Source organism: Arachis hypogaea, chromosome 18 (assembly GCF_003086295.3).
Source record: "Arachis hypogaea cultivar Tifrunner chromosome 18, arahy.Tifrunner.gnm2.J5K5, whole genome shotgun sequence".
NCBI lineage: Eukaryota > Viridiplantae > Streptophyta > Magnoliopsida > Fabales > Fabaceae > Arachis > Arachis hypogaea.
In genome coordinates this window covers 2,609,024-2,618,126 of record NC_092053.1, presented here as the reverse complement: position 1 = coordinate 2,618,126, position 9,103 = coordinate 2,609,024, and the positions used below count along the sequence as shown (strand labels likewise).

At 27.7% G+C, this 9,103-nt stretch overlaps 1 long non-coding RNA gene across 1 annotated transcript; it reads right to left on the bottom strand.

Annotated features, from left to right (window-relative positions):
- Positions 1-7,354: 7,354 nt before the first annotated feature.
- On the bottom strand, positions 7,355-9,103 carry LOC112771924 (uncharacterized). The gene is made up of 3 exons (XR_011876444.1): positions 9,045-9,103; positions 8,199-8,819; positions 7,355-8,111 (listed from the first exon to the last, which is right to left on the bottom strand). It is a non-coding gene; the product is annotated as an uncharacterized lncRNA (long non-coding RNA).

The window sequence follows — 9,103 nt, the reverse complement described above, 5'->3', positions numbered from 1 at the left end:
GCTAGGTTATTTACTCGAGTTTTTTGAATATAATTGTTATATAAATTATTTTTTTAATAGTGAGAGTACATAAAAAGTACATAACACAAAGTGTACATAATTTAAGATAATTTTTTTAGTAGAAATATATAAAAAGTACATAATATATAAGATATAATAATTTAATAAATATTTAATAGGTATAATTTATATATTTTTTAAATGATATAATCATTTATGCAATCATGACGAAATTATTCAGAGAATACTCTTAATCAAACAATATATAAAGTTACTAAAGTTTGGTGTCCAACATTTTTAGACTTGATGTCCAACTTCGCCACACATCTTCATAAATATTGGATTGGGTGAGAAGAATAGTTGAAAAATTAATAATGGCAACTATTAATAATCTTCACGATGCATCTTCATCGTTTTTCTCGGTGTTCTTTTCTTTTTCTTTCACAAAATTCATCATAAGAAGCTAAAAGAGAAGTTACAAAAAAGGTTATAAAGTTAGTGACATGGTTCTATACAACACGACAAAAGTAAATTAAGGATCGATGAAGGTGTCACCAAAAGCCACTCTATCAGAACCAACCAGTGTGATGTTCAGCCACCAAGTTGCAGAATCATCTCTTGAGCCACACAATTTCCGGTCGTAGACAGAATCTCAAAGTATCTCTCTGCATGTAAGTTGTAAGAAAGCATGTAAATAAATGAAATATGAGAAGAACATGAAAGAATGACACACATGAACAAGTGCACATAAATTATTATTTATTTGTACATCATATATATGAAATCTATCTGAGTTTGGGCTGTCAAATTCGGCTTTTGATATATAACCAGAAATAAGAGTACATCGGAGTACATAAGAATATAAAAAAATAAGCTGTATTTATAGAGTTCTATCGATGAAGGTGCCACCAAAAGCCACTCTATCAAAATCAACTAGTGTGATGTTTAGCATTAAGCTGCAGAACCATTCTCTTGAGCCACACAAATTTTCAGTCATGGATAGAATTTCAAAGTATCCCTGTATGCAGATCATAGAAAAGCACGGAAATTATTATTTGTTTGTACATCATATATATGAGATCTATCTAAGTTTGGGCTGCCAAATTCAGCTTTTGATATATGATCAGATGCTGAGATTATACAGATAGAGCGATTGATTACTTTCCATACCGTCACATCTTGCACTAAAATTTAAAAAAAAAATAATTCTTAATTCATAATTAACATGTATAATATAATAAAAATTTTAAATGTGTGTATGATGGTACCTCTCCAACATATACACAGGATTTTTTTTTTTAATAAAAAAATCATTTTCTCAAACACATAATTTAGACTTTAAATTTCAAAATACCATTATTAAATATAGTTTATTTCTAAGTACTCTCATGTACTCTCGTATACTCTTATGTATGATAATAATTTGTTAGAATCACAGGAATGGTTGTTTTAGTTTTTAATCGATCAATAAAACAATTAATTTAATGATTCAAAAATTTAATCAAAATTCAACCAATAGTTTAATTAAATATAAAATTAAATTCAAAAAATAACAAGTTCACGTAATAAAGTGTCATTAAAAATTTACAAATAGTTTCAAATATCAACATTTATAACCAACAAAAATTAAAATGCCTAAAAAGTAATGTTCTACCATGATGATTCTAACTCCATAAAAGTTATTAAAACAAAAAAAAAGAAAATAACAACAGCATAAAAAATGAAATTCTACACTATAGCATCATCAACTCAAATTTAGAAAAATCAACAACAGATTCAAAAACTCAAAAATAAATATTAATCTTACAATATTTAAAAAAATTACTTAAAAAGGACTAAAAAAATTCAATTAACGAACTTGAGACAACAAAAACTTAAAAAATAAAAAAGAATCCAATTTGAGTTTAATGTCCATAAAATAAACTTAGAATCCAACATTCATATAATTAGCTCAGAATTCATACAATTAATTTGAAAATCAGAATACATAAAACAACAAACATCAAAATTAACAAAAAAAAAAAAGCAACCGAAGTAGGAGATGAGTGCATCAACTCAAAATAATAAAAAAAATCGACAACAAGTACAATTTAAAATTGGATACATAGAGTATAGACAACCAACGTACACAAAAAAAGAAAAGAAAATAAATAAAAAGAAAAAAAATAAAGATTTATGATGTGAATGGAAGGGTCTCAAGTCTCAAGTCTCAAATGTTGTTAAGACAGTTGTTTGAAGCCGGAAGTTGTAGTTATCTTGGTGCAACCAAGCGCCACCATGGTTTGTCCATTGAGATTCAAGTGCTATGAGAGATACATACAAAATCGCCACTACTGAGATCGCCACACACAGATACATCTGTTCCGTGAAACTCGCCGTACTACTCATCATCATCACCATCACTATGTTACTATTATTGTACGAAGGGGAATGAACACAAGCATAGATTTGTAAGAAGATATATATAGTAATGATGTGAGAGAGAAGGTGCTGAATTCAATGGATTTATAAATGTGAGACAGTGATGATGATGAAGTGAGGCGGTTAGAGACTGTTTTGAGGAGAAAGAAGGAAGAATGCGCCAAATCCACTGAACTCTCTCTCTCTGACACTTTTTGTCACGTGCGCCAACTTGCACATCCAACTTGTCCACTTGCTACTGCAACATGCCAACATCTATGCTCTAAATCATTGAATATCTCCACTCAATATTATTATATGTATTAAATTTATTTAAAAATTTAATACACTAATCAAGTAAATGATATACTATATTTTTATTAGAAAAATAATAATATCACTTTATTTTAATTAATAATATTATATAATTAATAAAATTTATTATTTTTAGTCAATATTTAGTTAATATTAAATATTAAAAATGAATAAATTTTAAATTTTTAAAATTTTAAATTCTAATAGTATAAAAATAAAATATTAATTAATAATATTTAAAAAAATATTGGTCTCTTAGCATTTTATATATGATTTTTTTTTGTATTGTATATTTATATAAATTTATAGAAAAGATGAGTAATATTATCAAAATAAGTATGACAATCTCCATTTTCTAATGATGATGATTCTTTGTTTTAATATTGCGATTAAACGAATAATATTATTAATATCTATAATATTTAGGTTACAATTCACTTGTAATTTTATGAGAAGTTAATGGTTGAGAATTATTATATTATAATTTAGTTTAATATGTTAAATTATTTAATAATTTGTAGTTATTTATTATTTTATATAAAAATAATTGTATTTGAGTTTTTGTTATATATTTAACTGGGTAAATTATAAAAAATATATTTGAATAATTTTGTTATTCATAAAAATATATTCAAATTTTATTATTGACAAAAATATTTTCAAATAATTTAAAAACGCGACAAAAATATCTAATATTAAATATGTATTTTCAAAAAATACTTTAAAATTTGACTTTTGATTCAATTTTTTGCAAACATAATTAGAAAAATAAGATATTTTTATGGTTAAAATTTGATAATTTTTCGCTAATTATATAATTTTTTTGTCATTTTTTGTCAACAACTAATAATATTTTAAAAAAAATAGAGAACAAATTTTTATCTGTGTATATTTTTTAAATAATTATCTAAATATTTCTATAAAATTTTGGACCAAATACACAAGTAGTTTGTCAAATATAAAAAATGTTTGTCATTTATGAAAAAAAATATTTTTTTAAAATATTTTTGTTATATTTTAAAATTATTTGAAGATATTTTTGTCGATAACAAAATTCAGTAGTATTTTTATCAACAAATAAATTATTCGAGTGTATTTTTAATAGTTTACACTATCTAATTAGTATCTAAATGAATATTATTTTTCCTTTATACAGTAATTAATTGATAAAGTAATGCTAAAATATAGTAAGTCAAAGTTTTTTATTTAATTTAATATTTATAATTTTGTATGTAACACTTATAATGATACATTTATTACATCTAATATTATATATTTATTCAAACAATACCTAATAAATACAAAAAAAAAGGAGCTTCTAAACTTTGATCCCGAAACATTTTCCAATTACATATGTATGTTCATGCATGCAAATTGCAATGAAATGCAAGCACCAAGCAACATACAACACACCATGTGTTGCATGTGCATGTGGCTGCATGTCTTGTCATACACACAATTTTTATGGATAACATATTAAAATATATAAGGAATGAGGAGGATTCTCTTTTTTATTTTAATGAAATTCGAAGTTTATTTAACCGGATAACACTCTATTATATATATATATATATATATATATATATATATATATATATATATATATATATATATATTTTCAAAAAGAAAGTAGCTAGCGTAATGATTCCTGTACTCTGTTTTGAGATCAAGGTTAAGCCATTTGCATCCACATATGGCGTTGAGGTTCGTGCCACCAGCAAGCTATCCACTAAACTCTGATATAATTCCCATGTTTTTATGTTTATATATATAAAGGTTGTTTTGTGTTACTATATTATTTCCTCTCATTCGGAGGATACTGTATAAAATTTGGGGATGGATACTATTCTAATCCCTAAATATTATTAGGATCAAAATCAAATTTATTTTTAATCTTATTTTTTATTAAAAATTGTTTTTAACATTTTATTTAATATTAAATTATCTTTTTAATTTTTTATTGACAAAAATATTTTTATATTTATTATTAGTAGTGATCAAATAATTAAAAGAAACCTTATAAATAAATAATGAATTAACAAAAGATAAAGAGAAAAGGATAAAGATTTCGTTTGAGTAAACAACTTAAATAAGTTTTTTTTTTAAAAGAACTTATAGACTTTTATTAATAGCAGCTTATAAATAAATTATTTTGTGTTTAGATTTTTAATTATAAAAGTACTTATTTTAAAGTTGTAGCGTTTTGAATAAATAACTCAAAAATTTGTTATAACTAATTATAAAAATAATAGTAAGCTATATAAAAATAATATCACATATGAAAAAAATAAAATTAAAACTGAGATTTCATATGAAATCTCAAATACTTTATCTTAAATACACATTTAATCTCATATAAAACTTGTTATTGTGTGAAATTTCATATCACACACAATCTTAAATACAAATTTAATAATAAAAATAGAGTGATAAAATAATAAAAAAAAGTACCTGAAAGAAATATATGAAGTAGGTGATTCAAATTGAACATTGTTTTAAAATGGTATTGGAAGGTTAATACTTTCCGCAGATGAATCGTTATGTGAAAATGGTGGTGGCGGGCTAATACTTCTAGCAGATGGAACATTGAGTGAAAATGATGGAATGCTTCTAAGAGATGGAACCTTGCGTAAAAATGGTAGTGGATGGCCAGTATTTTCAGCAGAAACAGGAAACATTTTCACAGAGCAAAAAATAAAAGTAATTTTTTTTTGTTTTAAAGTCAATTTTTCTAGAGAAATGGTAGAATGACTTATCGAGAATGGGAAGTCATATGTTTCTGCTTCTTCAAAAAGTTGTGAATTAATTTCTCGGGAAGTTAAAAGCTTTTTTTTAAATGGTGCCAAACACTCGTATTGTGACTTTTCATAATTCAAAAGTAAAAAAAAAAGTAGCTTCTGCTGTTTCCCAAACGGGCTCAAATAGGTTATTGACTTTTTTGTCTGCGGACATTTTAAATTCTCAATGATTTGAAAATACATTTAAGTCTCTGACCTTCTTAAAACCTGGACACATCAATCCTTCTGTTCATTTGGGTCTGGCAGACCCAACGAAAAAATCAAACATGGCTTCCGTTGTACCGAGCTGGCCAATATATGACCAGATTTTGAGAAAATCAGGGACTTAAATGTAGTTTCAAGTCCTCAAAGATATAAATGTCCGCAGACCAAAAGATCAATAACCTATTTGTCCTTTTTTTAAAGATAAAATTATGTGCAGGATTTCAATTGAGGAAAAGACACCCTGATAAAGACACTATCATCGTTAATCACTGGAAGAGAGGAAGTAGGGTTGGAATTGCATGGCTTCTCAAACCTTAACCTCTTTTCGAAGTTGATCTTCTGCGCATAGCATGGTGCTATTTTGCTTCCATGGTGAGAGGCTAATTTTACGAACTTCAGGAACAAAAAAAACCTTGGTCATAGATTCTGAGGCTACGTCTATTTTAAAGCATATTGTTTTTTTTTTTCAATTGAGCTGTTTGTGTAGTGGGTTGAAAGGTGATCATGGTAAATTTATTTAGGTTCCACAAGAATGCAATTCTTTTTTTTGTTGAACAGACTAAGACAGACGTGGAACATTAAAAAATTCCAAGAATGAGGAGAAATATTTCATCTCTGAAGTCAAGAACGAAAGTTTTAGAGTGGAAGCTGAATTGAAGGTCATTGCTACATTAGGGCTCGTTAGGTGGGTTGGCTTTGTTATTTGTTGTTGCAGAAATATTTTAAAATAAGGCAACCGTGTGTAATTTCCTTAAATTTTGGTTGAACAATATGTTGGAGTTTGGCTGAAGTATGCTAATTTGGTTTAGGATTTATCGAAAATTTTGGTATTTTAAGTCTGTGCTTAGAGTTAGATGGGTGAATTAGGTTAGGATTTATTGTTTAGATAGGTTCCTATTTCAGTTAAGCTAAATTGGATTTCAGGTATGTATGGATGATAATTATGTAACGATAGTTGATTTAAAATAAGTTCAGAATTTTAGTTTGATAATTAGATGGGTTCTATTATTTTGTTTTGCATAACTTTCTGTTAGAGTAAAGTATCGTTTTTGTTCCTAATATTTAGGTAAGTTCTATTCGTGTCCTTAACGTTTAAATCGTCCTATTTGTATCCCTAACGTTTATAAAAGTGATTCAATATTATTCTGCTGTCAATTATACTAATAAATCAAATTGTATTTTTCAATTATTCTCATTTGAATGTATTTATTCTCAATTAGATCTCACTTGGATGTGTTTGATTTCAATATTGTACCCACTATTTATATTTAGGTTCAATTATGTCCCTAGAAAAGTGAATTATGTAAATATTGCAGGGATTAGTTTCAACTTTTGATGAGCTATTTTTCAGAGTGTATCATCGATTCTATCATAGACATTTGTATTCTAACTTCAAAAAGAGATTTTCAAAATTCAAACTAAAGCTCATGATGTGTAATTGACGGCAAGATAATATTAAATCACGTTTACAAATGTTAGGGATACAATAGGACGATTTAAATGTTAGGGACATAAATAGGACTTACCGACTTACCCTAAATATTGGGAACAAAAAACGATATTTTACTCATTTCCTAATGAACAATTTCATAATAAAATCATAAACAACATACTAAATAACATCAACATGGTAAATATCAAAACAACATACTAAATCAACATGTATTCCACAAAATACTAAATTCTAAAAAGATAAATGGTCCAAGCCAATAATACAAAATAACATTGGATAAAGTTATAACCAAAATATCACCAACAGGCAAATAGTCCATAACAATATAAAACTAACAGAACCTGCATGACATTACTCAAACACCAAACTAACTTATACCAAAACACCACCACATGCATTTTAAGTAAATATAAAAATATTCTCTAGTTGTCCAAATTTTCTAAAGATGTCTCCATTTTTTTAGAGGCAATTTTGTCATCAACCTCAATTTTGGTGGAGAAACATGAGGTGCTCCAAAATTTTTCATAGAGAATTGGATATGTTTTTCAATTGGTTGGCTTGATGTTTATCTCACTGTATTGTCAAAGATGTGTTGAAATTTGGTTGAGATGCGGAAAGAGATGTGTTGTTTGACTGTGATGAAGGGCTAACTTTTTAGGCTATGATGATGAAGGTGCTGATTTATTGGGATGTGATGTTGTTTAGGTTGAAGAGTTGGATTTGGTTGTTCTTTTGGGCTTGCCTTTGGGTCTTTTGGACTGTGATGTAGAATTGGACTGAGTTGAAGAGTTAGAATGTGTTGCGGAAGAAATTTTTCTCTTTACACTTATTTTCGGAGTGGGCTGTGAAAATACACACTTCTTTCCTGTCTCAGCAGTATGAGAATGTGAGTTGCTTCTTGTCTTCTTTTTTGTCTTTTTAGGATTCTTTGATGGTTGGGCCTAACAAACATATGTAAATTAAGTAGATGACTATTAGGTTTAGGACAAATATAAGACAATTTGTGAAAAATTAAAACAGCAGCATACCTCTTCTATAGGTTTAGGGCATCTCTCCTTCTTGTGTCCAGCTGTACCACATCTTAAGCATCTTTGGATTTTCCTCCTCCTTGACAAGTGAGTGTGGCTGCTCTCTTCTTCCTTCCCATCAGTTGTTCTTTTCTTTTTCATTAGTCGGTGACTAAACCTTCTATAAGGTGATGGCATAACATCAATGTAACGAACTTCAGAGACCACCTCTTGTCTCTCACCTTTATCACCAATCCCTTGATCTCCCCCAACATCTTTGTAACCAGCTTTAGGTAAGATATTCTCCTTCTCAACTTTGTGCACAACAAACAATTCTACATATTCTCTTAATTCAGCTATTTTACATATAGCAATTGCATCTGCATCACCTTGAAACAACTTTATATTTTTCTTAATGTTTTCATCCATAGGATCCTTGTACCACAATGCTGAGATATTCTCCTCAACGTAACCAAACTGCTTTAATTCTGCATAAGCTTCAAACAATGACCACCGATCACAGTCAATATCTTCTATAATTGTTGTTTCTCCTCCTACATATTGTAATGGCCCTTTATCATAACTAAACCACCCTCCATGATAGACTTTCAGTTTAAAATATTCCATCATCTTCTCCAACACCTTATCAATAAAAAACAATAAGAACATATTACTAAATTGGAAGGAAAAATAAAAAAATCCAAACACAAACAATCCTATTTCACATAAATAATCCCTAGTGTCATTACAAACACATTTGGTCTCCATTCAATCATTAACAATAAAAAATGAAACGAAAACCCTCAAATCCAGAACTAACTATTAGGAAGAGAGATACCATAATCAATAGGAGGAGAGAAATCATACCTATGCCAACTCTGCGAATATTGGCGAACTAATTCTTCAAGATCCAAGTATAAAGTTTT